General features: G+C 35.3%; 1 protein-coding gene across 1 annotated transcript in view; it reads left to right on the forward strand.

Moving 5' to 3' along the window:
* The window catches only part of NCAM2 (neural cell adhesion molecule 2), a gene marked incomplete at its 3' end in the record, with an annotated part of 282,431 nt that overhangs the window by 79,101 nt on the left and 179,909 nt on the right, over window positions 1-23,421 (forward strand). The gene's annotated exons all lie outside the window — the stretch shown is intronic.

The following is a 23,421-nucleotide window of genomic DNA, read 5'->3' on the forward strand; positions in this document are numbered from 1 at the left end:
TAGGCAGTTCATGGTTTACTTCCAATATTCCTTTCTTTTATAAAACAAAGTGAATCAATAACCACTAAAAGTAAATCAGTGTTTCTAAAATAAGTCTTTTCAGGTTAGTGGACATTATAATAATAACACTAATAACATATTAGTGGACATTTGAAAATTCAGCATACTCTAAATAGGATTATTGTTCTTTTATCAGCTTCTGAATTACTAAGCAGTTTCTATATAGTATGTTTTAGAATGGAGATAAAGCTTTTAAGGATGAAAACTAGAAAAGTAACTTCAATGTTTATTGAAAAGGGACAATCAAGATAATTGTTACAATTGAAAAGTTGCACCTGCTTCCTTTTTTTATTTCTCCTATTCCTCTACTGTATCTTTCTGTTGCTTTAATTCTCTGAAAGAGCTCATGAAAGTTTTTAGAGTTCATAATTTCTTTCATTTCTCAGATCTTTGTATTTTGCTAAAGCAACATCAACACGCTTTTTTTTTTTTTTTAATGATCATTAATCAACTGAATATGCCTAAGGCCAAACTATAATTTTAAAATAATTGGTTCAATATACTTTCTAAGTCATATTTATGATTGTCTGAACAGTGAGTCTTTTATTGAATGAAACTTGCTTGAATAGGTATGGCATTTTTCCCACTTTAAAAGAATTTATGCTTCACACAGCAAAAGTACTGCTTTGCAGTCTAGTCTGCTGTTTCATGCAGTAATTAGTGCAATAGCATTAATTACAAGCTTCAGAAAACATGGCGAAGAAACGTAAAATATGGTGAAAAAAAAGGGTTTTGGAATCACCACGGCAGAACTTAGACCCTCCTAAACCTGAGTCATACACTGGGTAGTCATTACCTGGCTAGACAGTGGTGGATGGAGAATTTCATATGAAGAAGAACCTTATTGCCTTGTAGCTTAACCACATTTTAAACTACTTGGTTGAATATTTCAATTAGTTTAAGTTTGTATCCTAAGACCCATCTTATCTTTTTTGTGAATACTTAGTTTTCGTAGTTGATATGTCTTCTGTACTGCTAATTTATTGGAATACTTTTTTAATACTAATTTAAAGCTATCAAAGAAAAAAAAAAAAAAAGATAGAAAGGACCCCCAAAAAGTGGTCTATTAAAACTCTTCCTCACAAGATTCCATTGTTCCTGACTTACATGCATACATCTGCACATGCCCAACCTATTCTGAAAGGCCTCTAATGATGGTGGTTAAGAATGATTATGAAGACCTTGGGAGTTCAATTTTATAGGGTTTAGTTTGTGTGTGTGTGGTTTTTCTGTTTGTTTGTTTGTTTTCCAAGTATCTAACCATATCAGCAAATAATTCTCAACTTATCACAGTGAGGAAAGACACACAGTAAGAAATAATGCATCTGTTACTAATTTCCAAGAATATGTGGAATGTATACTGTAGTCTGTGCCATAACAAAATGGTGGAAGTGATTCTCCTGAAAACCAGTAGTGGCTATAAGCAGGCTATTTTCTGCTGTATCTCCTCGTCATTGCTAATGCTTTGTGCCTGCAAGCGTTTACGTTGCTTATAACCTGTTATTTAGAAGTACGTTAGGTTTGTACGCTAGCTGTGTTAGCTGCCTTCATAGTTGTGAGGGACTGTGGTCATCTTCCATGTAAAGAAAATCTTCCTGTTCTTCGGATGAATAGGAGGATGCTGGTTCATCTCTTCCTTGTGGTTCTGAGCTAAGACAATCTTATGAAATTTAATTAGCGGGGTAGTACTTCCGTAATGTACTTTAATCTGGACCAGGTGCAGTGACATTGTTTGTCCAAATTTACTAAGAGAACTGAAAAAGTGTTTTACCTGAGCAAAATTAGATGGTTGAGAACTGGCTTGATGGTTACATTTCTTAATTTCATGCTGATTGTAATTGTTACTTTCAAGACTTGGTGTAATGGTATATAAAATAGTATGCAGAAGTCTAAAGCAAATCAGAAGTGCAATCAGGCATAATTTGGCATACTTTCTCAATTACGTTTTTTATCTTGTGAACAGATTCCAGGAATTAACTAGTGCAAAAACTGTTTTTTTGTTTTGTTTTGTTTTTGTTTTTGTTTTGTTTTGTTTTGTTTTGTTTTTCCAGTGTTGGAGGTAATCCATTAAAGTCACAAACAGAACAAAGTTTAGATTTTGCAGCACAAATTTTCTGACTTAAAATTAAACAAAAAAGTAGGAAAACTTTTATAAAGCTTATTCAAAAAATATGCTATATAAAAATTAAATTTATAATTACGTAATTATAATTATAATTAAATTTATAATTGAACACTTTTTCAGATTTGAAAATTTGTATTTTACTTCTGCCTGAATTTTCAAGTCGAGTCTTTATCTTTTATTTTATTCTCCTATCCCACAGCAGTACTGCTCAGTTGCTGTGTGTTCAATCTGTTTTTTTATAATTTTCTGCAAAGTTGTATTTTTTCTGATTCTAACAGGATGGATTAGGTAGCACATACCTCCATTTCCCTGTGACATTTTGAAAAATTTTAGGCATAAGGAAGTAGCATCTAGAATTTTTCATATTTAAAAAAAAAATGCTAAAGTAAAAGGAAGAGCTGAACTTTCCAGCTGCAAAACTGTTTTCGTTTGTGCATATTAGTAATGTACATAGAACATTAGTCATAGAACATTTGTATATATATATTAGTCAGTGAAGGAATGCTCTCTCTTCTTAATTTGTCAGATTAATTGCTTTCTGATACAGAAAGAATAATTATGTATAGCACATGTCAAAGTATATTTAAAAATACATATATATGACCTAATAAATGTTAGTTATGGATGAACAGCTGAGATCATTCTGAAATAGGCCAAATAGTGCGTGCCTACCCCTGCAACAGCAAGTCAATGCCCAGGAGTCGTTTGGTACAAATTTACCTTTTTGTCTGAGCCTGAGGTCTGGGAGTGGCAGCCCTGGTGATGAGCTGGTGTCCTGCTCTCCCTTAAGAGCACACCCCAGTACCTCAGGTTCAGCCTGGGCTGCATGAGGTGACACTTCTGGGGACCAGTGTTCCCCTAGACTGGCTTCAGTGCCTTTAAGCACTCAGGGCTGGAAGCACACTGGGACAGGTGATTTGCACCAACAGCCTCAGCATACATTTACAGTTCTAGGTAGAGATTCAACTTAGGATAAAATAAATAAATAAATAAAATAAAATAACAAATATCTTTCCCTCAAATGTTGTGTTAAAACATGTAATACATATCTGTACTTTTTGCTTTGTTATGAACCAAAATCCTGATACGGTAGGTTTTTTACACACAGTTGTCTCTTCTGTTCAAGGCTGTCAGTGAAGAATGAATTGATATTTTATAAAGATACCAATCCTCTTTTTAGGAAACATGGTATTGCAAACAAAGTAATTGAGTATTCCTTAGAGGGTGGTGTTGCTAGTGAAATGCAGTACAGTAATTTTTGATTAGTTACTTAAGTTCATATGCCAAAAGTAAACAGCTCCTTTTAGTAGGTAATACTGCTGTACAATCCCTGAAGAATTACTAGATTGTTTATTAATGTTCAGCAACCAACTTAATCTGTTCATAGAAATATTACCTGCATAAGGAACTGTTCACTTCGTGGAAAAAAACAACAACTTCATGTTACTATATTTTACATAGTATCTTAAAATATAATGTATAAAGGTTATTTTATTTTTATTTATTAAAATCAGGTGTTAGAAGACAGAAACAGCTCTCACTTGTTTGTCTGTAAATAGCAACAGTTCTGTTACAGAGATCTTAAATTGCAACACTTCTCTTAAGATTGTTTTTATAACACTAAAACCACACAAAAAGTGAAAAGAAAGATTCAAATATGTATGTATTGATTAGAAAGATATTTGAAAGTGCTTGAAAGTAAGGGTGAGCAGACTGATATGGAAGCTATATGTAAGTGAAGTGGAAAAGACAAGGAAAAAGAAATAGAGAATGGAATATGGAAAAATCAAGTCTTATTTTATACCTGGAAAAAGGGAGATTCTTACCTTCTCTTGATTTTGCCAGAGATGATAATTATGTAAGTACAGATTAACTAGCTGGCACTGTTTTTCTACTAGTCAATACTACTGGAATCAGAAGTGTTGTTGGCTGATTATAATTGCAAGCATTTCATTAAGCCAAATACAGAGATGCAAAGGCATTTGTTGAGAGACATCCTGGGAGCAATCACAAAAGTTGTTGTCTAGGTTTTATTTGTTTCTGTTTTATTCTTCATCGAGTTCCTTTGTGAATAAAAATAAATAAATCCAGGAGCAATATTAAATCTGTTTATGTCTCTGATGGATTATTAGCAAGAGAAATAAAATTTATCTTCATTCAGATCATCACCAGGCTCCGAATGACTTATGAGATAACATAGCGCCCTAATCTGTCTGCTGAAGTTAATTCATAACTGTATGTATGATTTCTGATAGAGGAGGAGAGTAAATCCCCTTCACTTCTGAAAAGAACATTGCTTACAGGAAGGAAGGGAAAAAGGGAGAGGCTGAATAGAACCTAAACTGAGACACTGAAGATCCTTTAATAATAAAAGGGTTGGCAGCTCATTTATCAAATGACAAATTTAAACAATGTTTTTTGTCCTTAAAAGACATTACAGTATTGGTTTGGGGGGATAAAAGAGAAAATAAAGAAGGAATTGATTGGTTAGTCTATCCCTAGTTGTTATGATTATGTGAGTAATTACCAAATGCCCTTTCCCTCTCCTTCATCTGTGGTACTGAAATAATGTAATAATAGTAGTGTGATGTAATGTTGATTAAAAAAAATAAATCAAAACACACACAAAAAACATCATTTTTCAATCACCAGAGTATGTTAAATTCACAGATACTATAAAATTAGTATAGATCGAAATAGAGCTGATAGTTTCACTGAATGTATTTTTTCTTGCTATTGAGTTGATTCCTGTAGTCATTCATGGGTTTTATTTCTCCCTGAGGTGATGTTTTTCAAACCTTGCCATTTACCTAACTAATCATTCTGTTCGCGTTTGCTAGTAAATGCAACTATATTGAAAACAGGCATATGAGACTACTGACCCATAACCATCTCTGCTGCCCTTTTTAAACCTTTCATTTTCCAATTAGGCTATCCTAATCATCCTTGCATTTCTTCTTAAGTTGCTGTGCACAGCTGAAGTCAAGGATGGAGTGGTCCAATGGCTGACTGTAGGTTTGATTATCCACTGGATTTTCTTATGCCCAAGAAATTCATGAGCTCAAATGGCATCCCTGATTATATTTACAGACATAGCCTGGGTACTTCTTAGTGTTCACTGATATTCCTCTATTCACTGTGTTTCCTGCATAATGCAGGAAAGAATGAGATGGAAAAGATTTTTAATAACGTGTAATAAGTTGACATACTCCTGCTTTCAATAGGAGATCATTTATTTGTATGATTGTTTTGTACAAATCCAAATAAAACGCCTTTGGTAAAATGAAATAAATTAGCAAATGTGTTGAATTACAAGCTATACATCATAATATCTTCTCAAAATCTCCTCCAAGAGTTGTATTTTCATCTAATGCAAATAAAACCATGTGTATATCATCACAATTTTTTTGTAGTAGATTTCTTTATGTGAAACAATATAGCTGAGAAAAAGTAATAATAATTGAGATAACCAAAACAAATGTGCAGGTTTAAAATATTTGCAGTTCTGAATGTTGTTTATGTATACATAATTACATAAGAGTTCTTTGTTTATTATTTTTATTTTAAGATTAAAAACTCCTGGTGCTGAGAAGGTAAAATGAAATTGCTAATCAGCTCAATGTTGTTTTTATCATGTACCAAGTGCTGTTCTTCATTTATGTTCTTTAACTGCCTTTTGGTCTGTTTTGGTCTGCATCCATACAGAGATTTGTACCTTTAGACTGGCTTTCTGCCTTTTGCTAATACAATTAATGGTTTTTAAAATCTAGGTTAAGTTTATGCTTAGAATAGAAGTCTATAGAGCATGCTTAAAATAGCAGTGTCTAAACACAGCCTTGTAGTTCACAGAAAACTGTACAAATGCCATGTTTTTAGACTGGTCCAATTGTACATTATCATCATTTCTTTTCTGTACTTCAACCTTTGTGTGCTTGCTAAAAGAGAGATACTGAACTCAGAAGAAAGGTCCTTTTTTAATATAATTTCACAGCTACTCTGGAAATTAAACTTTTGCGCGCGCACACACACACACACACAAATGCATTTGTGGGGGGGGTTGTTTTTGTTTTCCAATGTTTACTAGGCTTATTTCTTCAGTCCTTCTATAGGAAGAATCAAACTGAAGACAACTGCCTTTTTTGTAAGGAAAAAGAAAAAGCTAATATTTTTGTTTTGTTTGTTTGTTTGTTTTTGTACAGCTTTAGGATGAGCAGATATCAGCTTTAGTTTTATGCTTTTCTGGGAACACCATTGAAGAAAGAATATGCAGTTGTTATCAGAAAATACAGATTGCTAACACTGAGGTGGTTTTGTATTTGTGCAAATGAAGAGTATTAGAGCTGGCACTACTTTATCAGAATTCATAAAATAGGATTGTCATTTTAACCAGTATGAGTGGACATGAGCTGATTACCTGGAATGTGTTTAACAGCATTTAAATTCTATTTTGTCAAGAGCTGTGAGACCTTGTTTTGGATTATAGGGACAGCTGTATACTGACTTGGTGGTGTTCTTGAAAATATTCCATTAATACTGCAACCAGAATTATACAGAGAAAGCTAAGATCTAGGAACTTGTGGCACCTTCTTTATGCACTTAAAGTGGAACCCTTGCAAAGTAGAACACCAAGGTTTCTACCTCACAGAAGTTCTAGTTTGCTTAGTAAATTGTTATAATATCCGATACGCCATGTGTCTTTAATATAAGAAGAATCAGTAATAAAAATAAAAGTTTTTTTTTTCTTAGTATGTGTGACTTCTTACAGGGAAGTGCACTTTCTGCCAAAGAATTGAGAAGCACTCTGAAATGCTAGTGTAACAAAGACTTGCACATTTTCTAACAACCTCTTCTCTATCTGCTTAAGCCAAAACCCTACTCAACTGTTGTTTCTCTCAAACTTCAGTCTTAAAACCGAAGATGTGTTGCGGCTGCAGGCAGAGATGATGAGGCTGCTGATTAGTCTTATCTGAGGTTAAGCTAATTGAACAGATATAAGAAGCTGCTGGCATGAAATACCTCTATATGTGACAGATACCTGTGAGAAGCTGACAAAAGTTACAAATAGTGCCATGAGGAACTGCTGAATTTCTAAAGTGGCTGAGGAGGAATTGTGACAGACTTGGCAGAAAACTGATGGGAAGTCTTGGGACCCTTTGCAGTTACACAGTCTTGCAGGGACAACAGCACTCAGAAAACCTGATCAGTGATACTATTTTAGACTGAGAGTGCCTGCATAACAGTGTCAGAAATAAACAAAGTTGGACATGAATGTAGCAGAACCTAGTACTATGCAGAAAAAGTAATTGGGGTTGGGGTTGTTTATCTGGAAAGATAAGGATAGCAAAAGGAAAGAGCTTGGAAGGACAATAGGGGGCAAATAAAAGGAGTATTAAATCCTGTGATTGGTGCTCTTCAGAGGTCCCCATTGATCAGTCCTACATCTAATCACTTCAGTTTGGAGCAGGACAATTAACCTGCTATTTCTGTCATACTCATGTCTACCTTTCCTCTGTGCTCAGGACAGGTCAGGCAAATCTTTGCTTGTATCAGTGTTTTGAGGGAGTCCTGTGAGTGCTCTTTCTAACAAGGACAGTAGAGGTGGCAGCTGACATCTTCCATTCCCAACCTCTTTTAAGATGATATCTTCTAATGATTAAATCTGTGTATCTATTTAAGATGAAATCTTCTAAATCTGCCTGTTTGACTCTAGCTTGTATTTTATCTGTATCTGTATTTTCTCTATGTATTCTGTGCATTCTATCCAATATTCTATGTATTGGAATTGTTTAGATTCCTTTATTTGGATTAATTATTTAATTAGCAATTCCTTTTTCTTTTGCAGTGTCTCTGGAACTGTTTACTAAGAATTTATTCTCCAAAAACAACACTAAGATAACATTTCACTTGCAGCTGAAATAGCTGGATTTGAAACTGATCTTCTCTGAATAGATTTCCAAACTGGTTTGAAATGACAAACATTACACAACATGTGCTGTTTGACAGAAAGAATGATCTTGTCTTCACTTTCACTATACTTTCTAACTGAAAAAATAAGGACTTCACAACATTTTTACATGTTGTATTTTTTGTATTAGTAGTAGGCTGAGAACACAGCCTACTGTGTTCAAATAGGCTCTCTGCAGGTAAATTGTCTACTTATTTCTTCTTGCTGATGGGAAATTTTTGAAATAATTGCATTGAATAAAAAGTTAAAAGGTAGATGTACTGCTATAGAATCAGAGAATGGTTGAGGTGGGAAGGGACCTCTGGAGGTCGTCTCGTCCAACCCCCTGCTTAAGCGTAGCCACTTAGAGCAGGTTGCTCAGGACCGTGTTCAGGCGGCTTTTAAATATCTGTACGGTGGGAGACTCCACTCTCTGAGCACCCTGCTCTGGTGCTCTGGCACCTTCATAGTGGAAAAGTGTATCTTGATGTTCAGAAAACACTTTTGTTTCAATTTGTGCCAGTTGCTTCCTGCCCTGTCACATCACTGGACACCACTGAGAAGAGCCTGTCTCCATCTTCTTTACAACCTCCCTTCAGGAATTTGTATGCATTGGTGAGATCCCCCTTGAGTCTTCTATTCTCTAAGCTAAACAGTCCCAGCTTTCTCAGCCTTTTCTCTTAGGCAAGATGCTCTGATCTCTTAATCATTGTCATGGCCCTCTGCTGGACTCTTCCATTTGTCCATGTTGTTCTTGAACTGGACACAATATTCCAGGTTGTGACCTCACCAGTGCTGAGTAGAGGTGAAGGGTCATCTCCCTTGACCTGCTGGCAACATTCCTTTTAATGCAACCCAGGACATCATTAGCCTTCTTTGCTGCAAGGGCACATTGCTGGTGCATGTTCAACTTGATGGCCACCAGGATGCCCAGTTCTTTTTCTGCAAAGCTTCTTACCATCTGGGTGTCCCACAATATATACTGGTGCATTTTTTTTTTCTTCTCCAAGTTCAGGACTGTGTATTTCCTTTTGTTGAACTTCATGAGGTTCTTGTCAGCCCATTTCTCCAGCCTGTTGAGCTCTCTGAATGACAGCACACCCCTCTATCATATCAGCCCTTCCTCCCTGTTCTGTGTCATCTTCAAACTTGCTGAGGGAATGCTCTGCCTCATCATCCAGATCAATAATGGAGATGTTGAACAGCACTGGGCCCAGTGTTCACCCCTGGGGTGCACAGCTAATTACTGGCCTTCATCAAGACTTGGTGCCACCTTTTAGGCCTCTGAGCCTGGCTGCTCAGCTAGTTTTCAGTCTACTTCACTATCTGTTCATCAAGCTCACATCAATAGCTTCTCTGTGAGGATCTTACAGGAGACAGTGTTGAAAGCCTTACCTGTCATCCAAGTAGACAATATCCAGTGTTCTCTTGTCATCTACCAGGCAAGTCACCTCACCGTCGAAGGTTATCAAGTTGGTCAAGCATAACTTCCACTTGGTGAATCCGTACTGACTATTCCTGATGATTTTATTGTCCTTCATATGCCTGGAAATAGTTCCCAGGATTAGCTGCTCAGTCACCTTCCCAGTCATCAGGGTGAGGCTGAACAGCAGTTAGTTCCCTGGGTGTTCCTTCTTGCCCTTCCTGAACATAGGAGTGGCATTTGCTTTCCTTCAGTCTCAGGGACTTTCCCCAGTTACCATGATCATTCAAAGACTATTGGGAACATCTTTGCAGTGACATCTGCCAGCCAGCTCAGTATTTGTGCATGCATCCCATCAGGCCCCACAGGCTTGTGTGTGTGCAATTTACTTAAATATTGCGTCACGATTTCACCAAAGGTACATCTTCCTTGCTCCAGTCTTTCTTCCTGCTACTTGGGATTCCTGAAGGCTGATCTTGCTTGTAAAGGCTGAGATGAAGGTGACATTCACGACCTCACCCTTTTCCATCTCCATTGTCACTAGAGCCCCTGCCCATTCCATCGCAGGCCGTATGTTTTCTAGTCCTTTTTTTTCACTTACGTACTTATACCTTTCTTTTGGCTTTGGCTTTGGCTTTCCTAACCTCATGTCTGCATGCCGGGATAGTGTCTCTATATTCCTCCTGGGTCCTTGCTTCCACCCTCTGTATGTTTCCTTTTTTCTGTTTGAGTTTGGCCAGGAGCATCTTGTTCAACTACTCAGGCCTCCTCATCTTTTTTATGATACCCTACTCATTGGGATGGACCACTCAATTTTGGAAGAGGTGATCCCTGAACCAGATTTCCTGGGCCCCTCTTCCCTCCAGGGTGTTACTCCATGGGGACTCTTCCAAGCAAATCCTTAAAGAGGCCAAAGTCTGCTCTTCTGAAGTTCAGTTTTATGATCTTGTTTTTTCCTTGCTCCCTTTCAGCGTCCTGAACTTCAGCATCTTGTGGTCACTGCAGTCTTTGACCTTTATATCCCCAGTGATTCTCTCCTTGTTGCTGAGTGTGATGTCCAGCAGAACATTTCTCCTCTCTGTTCTCTCTGTCACAAGGGTCAGGAAGCTGTCAATGCTCTGCAGAAACCTCCTGCATTGCTCGTGCCCTGCTATGATTTTGTTGTTGTTGTTGTTATTTTGTTTTGTTTTATTAATTTGAATCAAAGAGATGAGTAAATGATGATTCTATTAAATAACATTCTAGGAAATGGTTATATATTGATAGAAATCTGTTACTGAAAAGATCTGTTACTTCTTTTGACAAATCTGTCACACAGGTTAATATATGCTGTTTTAAAGGGTGCTGCTAATCCAGCATACAAAGAATGAAGCTGCAGTAGTTTCCACAGTACATTTTGTAAGCTGTTGAATATTATTTGAAATTTAGGGGGTTGGGATGGGAGTTATACTGATTTTCTGATTTTCTATATATATGTCAAGTCACAGGATCTAAAGGAAAAAACAGATTGCATTTTATTTATTTCTAAGCTTTATACATGTAAGCCCAAAGAGTAATGATTTTGCTGAATGCCTTTTTGCTTTAATTTCTGAAGTAGAATCATGGGATTAAGTCTAGCAAACCTTGATTATCTTAGAAGTGATGCGAACCCTTTCATCTCAGTTATTTTTTTTCTGACAAGGTTGTCAGAAAAAATGTTGTTTCAAGAACCATGTCATGAACACTTGGAGGGACCTTTTTGTGTGTTTTTTAATTTGAAGTCTTTGAAGTAGACTTACATACCTTTTCTTTCAAACTCTTTATTTTAGAAGGCTATAGTTCCTTGTAAATTTAATCATTGGATTTTAGTGCAAGAAAGATTGGCAACTGCAGGTTAGACTCTAGTCTTTATTTCAGCTGGACCTGGGAAATGAAGATTGATTTTCCTGGTGTGCATGAGGCAACGGTTACTGCTGGGAGTTACTTATTCAATTAGAGATGGAGTTAGTCATGAAAATCAGGACTATTTATGTTGGTTTCTAGGGACACACCTCTCTACAGCAGGAAGAGTGTTAGAGGCTTTCTGCATATCCTTCCTTTCCGCTTTTCCATTACCTAGGGTACTCGGTAAGCAGAAGTTTCTGCACCTGTGTGAAGAGAAAGAAAGAGAAAGAGAGAGAGAGAGCCTGTGATTTTAAGAATAGTCTAGAGATTGTTGGTCCTACAAATAAAAGACATAAATATTTGTAGCTTAATACAAATACACGTAATACACATACTTAATACACATAAATATTTGTAGCTTTCTTCACATGCATTTACTGTATAGCTGCATTTATGTCATCTTAATATAGAAAAGTTGTGAGGAGTGGTTTGCTTACTGTTAAAAGGATGCAAATAATAATAAAATGCCGTTTGAAAATGTTAATGGATCGATGTTATTAAACTATGATTCTTTTGTAAAAATTTGTGAGAATAAAATAATGAGAATACAAAAAGTCAATGAGGCAGAGAATAATGTACCAGTGTATATGTTTCAGAAAGTATACCTATTGAAACACTGGTATATTAGCATTTAGACAAGTTTAGACAAGGAATAAGAAATCTAATTCTTTGTTGTTATTGTTATCTTTGTCAAATTGGAGGGAGTTGTATAGTAAGTACTATGTAGGCAGTATCCCTGGTTGTCACAGTCTACCCAAACCCCAGTTCTCTAAGTTTAAACTCAACCTCACCCTTGAGGTCTAAAAGCAGTGCATGTTTTGGAGCAAAGAATGCTTATCTCTTTTAACTAGTCTTTCTTGTTTATACTGAGAAGCAGCCTGATTGCCTGTCCTGTTTCAGTTGCAATTTGGAGACTGAAAAGAAATGCCTAATCTCTACCTAGCCTCTGTTGAGGCTAGTTTAATACAGAAATGATGTTAAATCCTTCAAAGTACATTGGATTCAGTGCAAAGTTAACCACTTTCATTTCAGAACTCCAGGTGATTGGTGGTAAGGGGAAGCAGAGCAGACAAATTTCAGAATGTGCTGGCAATGTGAGTACTATTTCAACCTGAAGAAATTTCATCTTTTGTCTCCTGTTTCCCAGTCACAGCTTTAAGCCCAGACAGCTAGATGAATACTGGCAACAGGATGTTTGCACATGCAGTTCAAGCAGGACTATATTACAGCCAAGAGTCATATAGGTGGCTAAATAAAAGAGGAGTCTGCTTCTTTTTTGAGTGGTGTTTGTACATTCTGTATAATTTTTATTCAGTGAAAAAAAAAGCTTAAGTGGTCTTTTGAACAGGAACAGGGGCACTTCTATTTTGTTGTCTCCTTCCCTGTCTAAAGTAATAGAAGTATCTTCATTACATATTACATTAAAAAGAATAGACACTCATTTAGACTAAAAATTTAGGAACACAGACAAGACCTTAAAAGGGTGCATATGGAAGTGGGGAGTGTTCCATTTGCGTAGGGCAGTTGAGTTGCTTCATCTGTTGAATAATAATAAGTTGCAATTTTATTTTAACAATTTTATAATAAGTTGCACAACTGTGTAGCATCTCATATATTAATCACATACAGAAATTATTAAGGAACACTACACTGTTTTAACAGTAGTCCTAAGAGAATTATCTGTGTATTGTATATTATGGTAATGGAATAAAAACTGTATTTCTGAGACTGTATTCTGTTAGATGCCATTAGTAGAACTATTGTTGTCTACCAAAGAAATAAAGACTAAGTCTCATTTGGAGTACCTTATTTATTCAGTATAGCAATTTAAAATGACAAATTGAAGCTTAAATGATAGTTTGAAAAATAAAGCCTACAAAGAAGGCTACAAGTGCAGAACTATATACAGCCATCATAAAAAAAATGTAAGTGAGAAATAAAATTGATGGTATAGAGAAACAGGAATATTTATAAACTGGACAAGGCCCAGCAATTGTTAGATAGTAGGAGAAGAAAATGTAGACAGTTCTGGAGAGAAAGAGAGAAGATGCTAACAGAAATATATGAAAAAGTCTGTAGAAAGAACCAAGCATATTCTACAGCTGTATTTAACAGAGGATGCTGTGTTGAGACAACCACCACCAATGACTGATAAATAAACAGGGAGACGTTATTTTACTCAGTTTCATTAATGGTTTTATTATCAGTATAACTGTACTATTCAAGTAATGCTGCAACATAAGTCTAGATGCTTATTTTGTGGTGTCCTATCAAATATGTTGTATCTATTTCTAAATGGTTTATTAAATAAAAAAAATAAGAATGTATATGGTTCTTAAAATACAGCTCTTTCCACTGATTATACCGATTGTCAGTGTCACTTTGAGGATGGTTAAAAGGTTCAGGATAACTACTACAATGTCATGACTGTAGATGCCAAAGGCTCTCTTTGTCAGGGGGGAACTGAAGATTTCTCAAAATTTTGCAGTCACTCATTTATGCCTTACTGATTTTTGAAACAATGTTAAGTAAACTAGAGTGTTAACATCATCTAGTGTCAGAGAAAATTTATTATTTAGTAAATACCATGTAGTAAATACCATTTAGTAAACACCATGCTTTTCAAGTTTTCTGATGATTTGTAGGATTTCTGTTTTCTGTGATAACCGCCTTCAGCTGTCAACCTGTTAATTTATGTAAACACATAAAAAAAAGCATATGAATTGGTGCATTTCATTTCAAAGTGTTTTTGAATGCTCTGTTTTGGTTCATGTTATCATGTAGATTATGTAGATTAAATTGATTAGAAGGCTTTTTTTTTTTTTTTTCTCCTTTGAGACATAATGGATAGGGTGCTGAACGTCACTTACCCTAAGAAATACTTAGTCCTTTACTTAGTTGTGATTTTGCAAGCTAAGGAAGAGTGATCTATGGTAAAAGACTACAGATTAAGCAAACAGGGCACAAGAGACATTTCTGGGAATCCTGTGTGCTCTTTCAGAGTCAACATTTGGCTACCAGAATTAGCTGTCCCCAAAATGAGGTATTATCTTCAGTGACCTTATTGCACTTCGGGGTATAAAAAGATCTGGGATAGGGTGTATAAAAGCAAGTGCTTTAATGATGGCAAATCCAGGGAGAAAATACACACACACACAGATAAACAGATAAATCCAGAAATTGCAAATTTTTCATGTATTTCAATGTAGATACTAAATGAATTTCGATGTCTGAAGAGCGTTTTTATGGATTTGCCTGGCCAGAACGTTAACAAAATATAATTTATGTGTTATTTATCTCTATACTTGTACAGCAATACTCTCTCCCATAATGTTTTTCTACATGAAGTTCTTTAAAGATCAAGACATAACAGAGAGAAGATATTTAGTGAAAGAAATGACTATGATATAAATATAAAGTTTAAGTGCAATCATACAAAGAATAGAAAAACATGTCCCTAGTTGTATCTAACAAACAGTAGGGTGGATTCATTTATCAGATAGTAAAACAGAAAAGAAATTTTCCTAGCCTGGAGGAGCGTCAAAAGAATTAATTGTTGATCACAGGAAAGTCCAGGGTATGTTTTCCAAACAGTAAGGATGGTGATGAAATTATGTATGATGTATATATAGATGAGCTTTCGTATTTTTTATGTCTGCTCCAGATAGTAAGTTGCAAGTGGATGAAAAGTAGTTTTAAAAATAAGCAGAAATCAAGTTTTTATAAAGGGAGAGAATCTGTAACTCTTACTTGCCAGAGATTTGCAAGAAAAAACAAACAAACAAACAAACAAACAACAACAAAAAAACCTCTGCTTTCCATAATGGAATTCCATACACTCTACTTCATCCCATGGATATTCAGACATACACCAAGATGTATATTTCAGTTATATAAATGTCTAGTAAGCCCCTGTTAAGTGACTGATGTTTTCTGTCCTTATAAATTAAGTTACTCCTAAAAAGCCTTACATTTAATTGAAGTATTCAATCTAGTAGTAATGCAAATTTATAAGCTATGTAATCTGTGAAATAAGGATTGGTGAACTAAGGCTATTCACAGGATATCCTGTCAGAAAATCAGGGAAATAATGAAAAAGCAAATCAAGACAAGCAAGTCTATTAACAAATTTGAATGAGTAGTCCAATGGAACTTTATTAAGAAGGACTGAAATAAATGCAGTTCCAATAAAAAATGTTTTTAACATTAGTATGTACCAAAAGTCCTTTGCATAAATATTTGGGAAAAATGCACCACTCCAGCTTACAAACGGATTCTATAGCCACTAATTTCTGGGGATGTAGAAACATAATATTCCAGGCAAGAATCTGATACTTTGTCTGGATTTGTGAAACCAGTTCCCCCTCCAGTGTCTGTGGAATTGTCGAGAAAATCATTCAAAGGACAAGGGTCTTTTGCTGTTTTTTGTTTTGTTTTGTCTGGCTTTTCATGTCTGCAGCACAAAATTTCTTTAAGGAACTTTGCTGGAAGGGTGTACATATGACTGTATATATCTGTTTATCTTATCTAGATAAGGCAACAAACTTTAAAGGAGGTAAACAGTGAAGAATACTACTCTTCCTGATTTTTCTGCTTGGCTGGTCTTAAATTTCTGTTTGTTTGTTTGTTTTTGTTTTGTTTTGTTTTGTTTTTTCCCCCTATGGTAAGCATGGGGTTGGAGAAGGAGTAAACAAAAATCAGATTTCTGTGAAAAATTCTGCTGGGTCTATGCAATAGTGGACATCTACGATTAAGTAACTTAAGAAGAACTTTATTGTTGCAGTAATAGCCATAACATCTTTCAGAATGTACAACCTAGAGAAGAGAGTGGAGAGTTTGGGTTTCAATTAACTACTGATGTGTTAAGCTACTTACATGTATAACTGTAAACTTACTTCTAGAAAGGTAATTTATGTTGTGTTATTATTATTATTATTGTTATTAAGATTACATGGTTCTGTTTTAAAAATTAAAATAGACATCTTGAAATCTTCTACAAGATAAATATATTTATGAATGTGAGACCATTTATTTGGGATTCCAGGATATCAAGTCACTTTGAACATATCTCCTCTGAATTCCTAGCACTTACGCTTTTGTTAGCTTACATTAAGTTTATTAAAGAGTTGGATGAAGAACTGGAAAAATAGTTTTAGAAGTGAATTGAATTTGACATATTTTAGCAAATATTGGCAATTTCCAACAAAGTGCTTTGGAATGGTTTTGAAATCTCAGCTCTGGACTGTACCATGTAACGCTGTATAAACCAAGAGCTAAAGACACCATAATTGAAAATGCGAGGCTTGGAATTAAACAAATTGAAGAATTCCAGTGGAAATATTTTGTGCCCTGTGTTGTCTGTTGGATTCACCGTCAGACTTTGTGCAACATGCACTTTGTGTTTTAAAGCTTTTAAAATATTTAATGGTTATGTTTTCCATTTATTAAAATTTAAGATATTGTAAAAATGTTGCAGAAATGTCTTAATTGTTTGGTAATTTAAGCTAGAGTTTGTTTTATGAAATTCTTGGTACAGAAAAGTTGCTAGTCTTGTCTAAAATGCAAGTGTATGAATCACTGTGATATATATGTCACTGCTTGTCATAATTTTGACTCCTGAATTGCAAATTATCGCAAAAAAGATTTAAAAGATCAAGAGGCATTAAAGTAGAACATGTTTCCTTAAGAAAAAAATGATTTTGTTATTCATATACATTAGGAACAGAGATGATTATGAATAATAATTTTCCATTTCTGTTTTGTCTCTCTCTTTTTTTTTTTTTTTTCAATGAACTGGCTTCGTTCATCTTTCATTGAATTGATTGAATTGCAATATGGTTGATAATGTCCTGATTGTTACTTGCAAATAGGTAAGTTAAAGTTGTTTTTTTTTTTTAATTTATTTATAATATAGATAATTATAATATGGTTATTGTAGTTTATGTGCAAAATTAGTATTTTCTAATTCAATATGCTCTTTTTTATTATATTACAAAGAAAGTAATATGTGGTAGCAAAACACAGTGCTGATTGGAGTTTACAGACTATCTTAGAATTAGCGTACAAATCTCCCAGAACCTTTTTGTTAAGACTTCATTTCATAATTTCCTCTACTTTACTGCCCAAATTTATTTTCAGACAAGCTTTTCTACTCTTCTTATTTTTAGAAAACATGGATGTTGAAAGCTTTTGGGTTTTGGCACCAAATGCGTTTGACATATATTTAACAGATACAAATTCTCTAGAAATTGATTGCTACATTTTAAAAAGAAGTGCAAATGAGCTTAAAAATTACTGTGGTTGTTCACTGCTACTGCTTGTATGGCTTTTTGAGCCATAGTGCTGGCTGCGTACAAGACCGTAAAGTGAGAGGTGGCAAGGCTGTCACCAAGTTTTGAAAATGCAGTGTTTATAGAAGGGCTTTCTGATATATGAGAGGAAGTCTTGCCAGTGCTTAAAAGTAGAAGCTTTACTTCTAAAATAAAGCGAGCATTGGGATTTAAAGAGTGTTGCAAGTACGGGAAGTACAGGTTAGTTATTTTCTCAATTGACCTACTAATAGGTTTATTTGTTATGATTCGTTTACACAGTGTTTGGAGTTGTTACTAGGAAAAACTGAATTGGATTTAAATCAAGTCCTATTCCTCAAAAAAAAGAGTTCAACATTTTTCTTACATTTTATCTCATCTTTAAGACACTTATTGTTGATGGATTGGGGACAAAAAAAAAAAAGTTCAGTAAATGAGATGAACTCTAATACTAAACAGTGAATCAGAATTCTTGTAATACTAAATAATGCATCACCTTCAAATAATTCTTGATGGGACATTTTTTTTTCCCTTTATAGCAAGAAAAATGATGCCAAATAATTACTTAAGAATACGTTATGACTTCCTCTTTTCTTTTTTCGTAATTAATGAATTACTCCCTGGCAAATAGATTATGTTGCAGGTTATTATATAGTACATGTCAGTCAGATTGTCTCTTTCACTTCTGAAAGGCTGTGTTAGTGGAATTCTGGTGACAAAAAGAAACATTAGCATGCTTATCAAATCAATGACTCAGTATTCAAGGTCTAAGATTTTCAAAGATTGAAACAATGTCTTCTGTTATCAATTTATTAGGGCTCACCATAAACGGCCAAAAAATTGTCATAAAACCAGGTAAGGAAGGCAAAAGCATTCAGACTGTTAGGCCAGAGAATTTATTACCTATCTTTACAAGTCTAAATCAAAGGAAAGTGTACTAAAATCTCTATACTGCTTTCTCTTGTGATGAGTATTTCTAGTCAAAGTACTTTTTATTTTTTTAAAGCAGCATACAAGAAATTTAAAAAAATCTAAGCACATATGGTGGGGTTCACTTGCTTGGTTTTAGACATACGTATTTCAGCTCCTGTGATCAAAAGTGTAGAGAAGCACTGTGAGAAACTCAGTTAATTTATTTTTCTAAAGTACGTGCCTTTCCTAGAATGTAAGGGATTTGTACTGATGAATCTATTCATTATAAGGACGAGGCATTAGATTCTTACTATTAGTGCCAAATAAAGCTGCTCTTTTAGAAGCCACAGGTAATCTACACTATGTACCTTGAATTTTGTACCATTTATTCATACCATCAGCCTCTTCTCTGATCTAACTATAAGTGGGAGTTTCTCTGTCTCAGACTGTAGACACCTGAGGTCCTGTAGCCTTTGCCTGTACTTGTTGATTTGGCAGAAGTACACTATAAAATGCCAATTTCTAGGCATCTGTTTTAAAGTTAATTCTACAAGTTATTACTCAGAATATAGCAATTCAAGGACATCTGTACTAATTCATCATAAGAATCTGTTTCTTTTTTTATTGATGTCTTAGTTCTTTCCAAAAAGATGCAGAATGATTAGTTATTTTTGAAAATAAGTGGCATTCTGTACTTTGTGTGACGTTACAGTACCTGTTAACAAAGTGGTTGCCCTTTCAACAAGAACACTGTACCAGTGGCCATTATGTTTTAATGACGGCAAATATGATGAAGGTAGTCTTGCTAAGATCCTACTATATGTATGTCTCAGTCACGCTATTGGGGATAGTTGTTCTAATTAAAATTATTTATCGAAAAAAATACAATCTATTCAAATTATTGATTCCCATCTGTAATTTCCATTTGGAAAACAAAACAAAACAAAACATGGACTGAAGCTTTTTGTAAAAGATATACATTAGATACATTTTAGTTCGAGATTTTTAGAAGACTTAGTGAAATCAAAACTTTTCTACTTCAACCCCCCTCTTTGCCTGTTCTTTCTTACTAGTAAATCAATTTCTACAATCCTGCAATCTAAAGTATTCTTAAGATCTACTTCACCAGGTTTTGAGGTATTCCATTTTCAGAGTTTATCATAGCACTAATAGAATGTAGTGAAGCTAACAGAAGTTTTGGTTTTGGACAATAATTTGCCCATGTTTGAGAAATCACTCACTCATACCTGTAAATGCCCATCGTAAGCACCATTTCTGTATGACTCTACTCCCTCTACTAGGTCTGAATATGACAGTATGAAAATTCAAAGCCCAATCATCCGTCTTTTGTGTGTGATGTGAGCTTTTACATGTACATATTTGGGACATTTAAAAGATGCAAGAGATAGAAAGTGTAAGGTAATTTCAGCCATTTCTTCATTTCATTTCTGCATGTTTCATTAATCTAAAACATAGGGATTTACATTTACTTAGTTTCTCTGTGTATACCAAGCCAGCTTTTAGGAACTTCATGTTACGTATTTGAACTTGAAATGTTTGGTTTACTCTTAAATGTCAAGGGTTCCTCTCTAGGAATGTGAAATAACTTAGCAAAATGAGGAGGGTTTAACAATTATGCAGTTCTGCTTTAAGACCAAAGTAATAAATATGTCTTGTGTGTTTTTTTTTGTTGTTGGTGGTGGTGGTGTTTGTTTTTTTAACTAACTAAAAGAATGGCTATTATTCATTTTACACATGGGTAGGGATTTAAGTGCTGCATGAACTCACCATGGCATTTTCAGTGATAAGTAAGAAAATTAAATTCTTCGCATTTCAGATCTGAAAGCCATGGAGGCAGTGAGATGGCAGTTCTGCAAAATACAAATTTATTTGTATACACAAAACTAAAAAAGGCTATTAGAGTTCATTCTGGATTATCTATTTTTAATATGTAATAATCCCATTAGCAACATAGTGTTTCCTGCGTCATACACAATGTAATGTAAGCGTAGCAGAAATGCCTGAGGCTTTCTGCTTCCAGAAATTTAATTTCATATGTAGCTCTAAAAGATTCATCCATCATAGTGACATTAAATCCAGACTACTTTTTCCTAAAGTTGAAGCCTCACTCCCTGTAATCTTCTAGATTGCCTGTTACTTGCATCCTAGTTACAAAACATAGACAAAGCTGAAAGGGATGACAGGAAGAAGGGAGGGAACAGGTAGCAACAGACTATATGTGAATGAGCAGTTTAGCAGCTGACACTTTATGAAAAAATAGTTCATCTTTATTTCCCATCTCTTCTGCTTCTGGAGATGCTGAGTTAATAATAGCAGTATCACTGTATCAGAGTTTATTGTGGCATATTTATTTACACTTACATAATTATGTGCACAGAAATGTGTATACATTTATGTACAGTGCCTATAGTCCCTATTTCCAGAATTACCTCTTTCTAATATGTGGCTTTCAAAGAGAGAAAAACAAACAAACAAACAAAACAAAACAAAAAAAAACAGCAGCTATATTGGAAAGAAAGTATTTTGGGCCTCCTTTCACCAAGGTAAAAACAACACAGCAAGTCAAAGAGGTTAGCTTCTCTGTACATATTGATAGTTCTAACCAGAGAAAAATAATAAGAGTAATTTCTTCTTATGAGCCAGCTACAAACTGAATAAAGAAACAGAGCAAAGCAAAAGGAAAATGAATTTTACCCTCTAGTCCCTTTGCCACATAATCCTGCTATAAGTTTCCAAAAATTTAATCTAAGTCTGGCTAAGCACACTTCCTTTATATTTCTGTTCCTTCTCCTCCTCTTCCCCTCTCTCACTTTTCTCTTTCCTCCCCCTCATCCCCCTTCGTATATTAAGCTCCTCCAAAAGCACATTCATGTCCGTCTCTTTGCTCTTCTTCCTTGATCATGTTTTTCAGGGCACAGGACTAATGGAAGAGGGTGGCCTCTGGAGGCTGGGCCTCCAGGCCATTGCAGGTGTTTCCATCTGTGACCAGCCCTGTCCCACAGCCCCAGTGAGATGAACTAGCCTGAGGGTTAGCCACAGCCAGTCAGCCTCAGACAGATTTATAATAGACAATCTCTTCTTGTCATGTAGAATGAGGATTATTCCTCATTATGAAATATTTAGTAATGGAATGAGTCCATGAGACTCTTGAGGAGGAGGAGAATCTTTAAGAACCATTATCGGTGGGTGCTTTCTACTTAAAGCGCCCTTTAAAGCGCCTTAAAGCACCTGAGGGAACAGGTCCCTTGTTGACCCAAGGGAATGGCATGAGGCTGTGCCTCCAGCTTCTTCACGAGGGGAGTGGAGGGGCAGGCTGGGTGTTAGGGAAAGGTTCTGCACCCAGAGGGTGGTTGGGCACTGGGACAGACTCCCCGAAGAAGTGGTCATGGCACTGAGCCTTCTGGAGTTCAAGAAGCATTTGGACAATGCTCTCAGACACATGGTCTGATTTTTGGGTAGTTCTGTGTGGAGCCAGGAGTTGGATTCAATGGTCCTTGTGGGTCCCTTCCAACTCAGGATATTCTATCATTCTATGAAGTACAACTTCACCAGGTGTGCAGGCTTAGGTTTAGACTACTCTCTAGCTGGTCTCAAATTATTGGGTAACAAGTTAATATAATGGCAATTATGCAAAATGTAATTCTTGAGGAGTATTTTTTTTCCCTTTGGAATCCTGTGGTTTTTATCCTCCTGGATAAGCATGTAACTGTTGTTTTGCAGGCACTGCAGCTTGTCTTTGTGTGTGAGAGAGTGAACAAGTGCAAGTTTAGACCAATCTATACAAGTCCAGACAAAATAAACTAAACAATGTAGGATTTGACTTTTTGGCAGGATGTACAGTTTTGGTCCTTATTTCATATTGTTATAAAATCATGCAAGTCTGCTGAAAGAGATTAAACTGCAGGAAATTGCATTCAACTGAAGAACTAAAGTAATGTAAATTAAGTTTTCAGATACATAAAAGTGATCCAATGGAATATGATATGTTTTATTTACATTATGCATATGTTTAAATTCAGAAGAATTGAGCAGACATCTTGAAATATCCTTTAAACAGCACTAAAGGCAAGAGCAAATATTTGCAAATATGAGCGAATTATGCAGCTATCAAACACAATTTTCTGTAATTAGCGGGTAAGCAGAAGTTGTTGACTTTGTAATTACATGACAATTCTAAAGGAAGTTCCCCTTTAATTTGTCTTAGTAAATACCTCCAATGCACTCAGAATTAAAATGCAACACTGTTTTATACTTCTACTCATCAGCTGTAAGGCTAGCTAAGCTACAGGAAGAAAGATAAGCTGAGCAGGAGTAAAAAGTAGAATTTTCTGCCTTTGCGACGTTCATATATTACAAAAAGTTTTACTTAATTATCTGAAACTTTGTCCTGCCAGAACTGAAGCAGTGATTCATTGACTGTCTCTGAGATACTTAGCGCTAAGGGGAATAGATATTAAAGAAAGAAGAAAGGTAGTAATTGCAATTTGGAACTGGGGAGAAATGTAGATGCTTGCTAATGTCTGGAGGGAAATGAGTGAAGTGCAATGTAGAAAAATACATTGACCAGAAAAAAAGAAAAAAGAAGAGAAAGAGAGAAAAACAGGAAATAAAAGGTACTTGTTTTCCAAGCTGTGGTATTTTGAAATAAATAAGAGGAAAGATAATTAAAAAAGAGGTATAAACAAAATTAGTGTTGCTCTGAGGG

Source organism: Netta rufina (genome assembly GCF_964035555.1).
Source record: "Netta rufina genome assembly, chromosome: 1".
Taxonomy (NCBI): domain Eukaryota; kingdom Metazoa; phylum Chordata; class Aves; order Anseriformes; family Anatidae; genus Netta; species Netta rufina.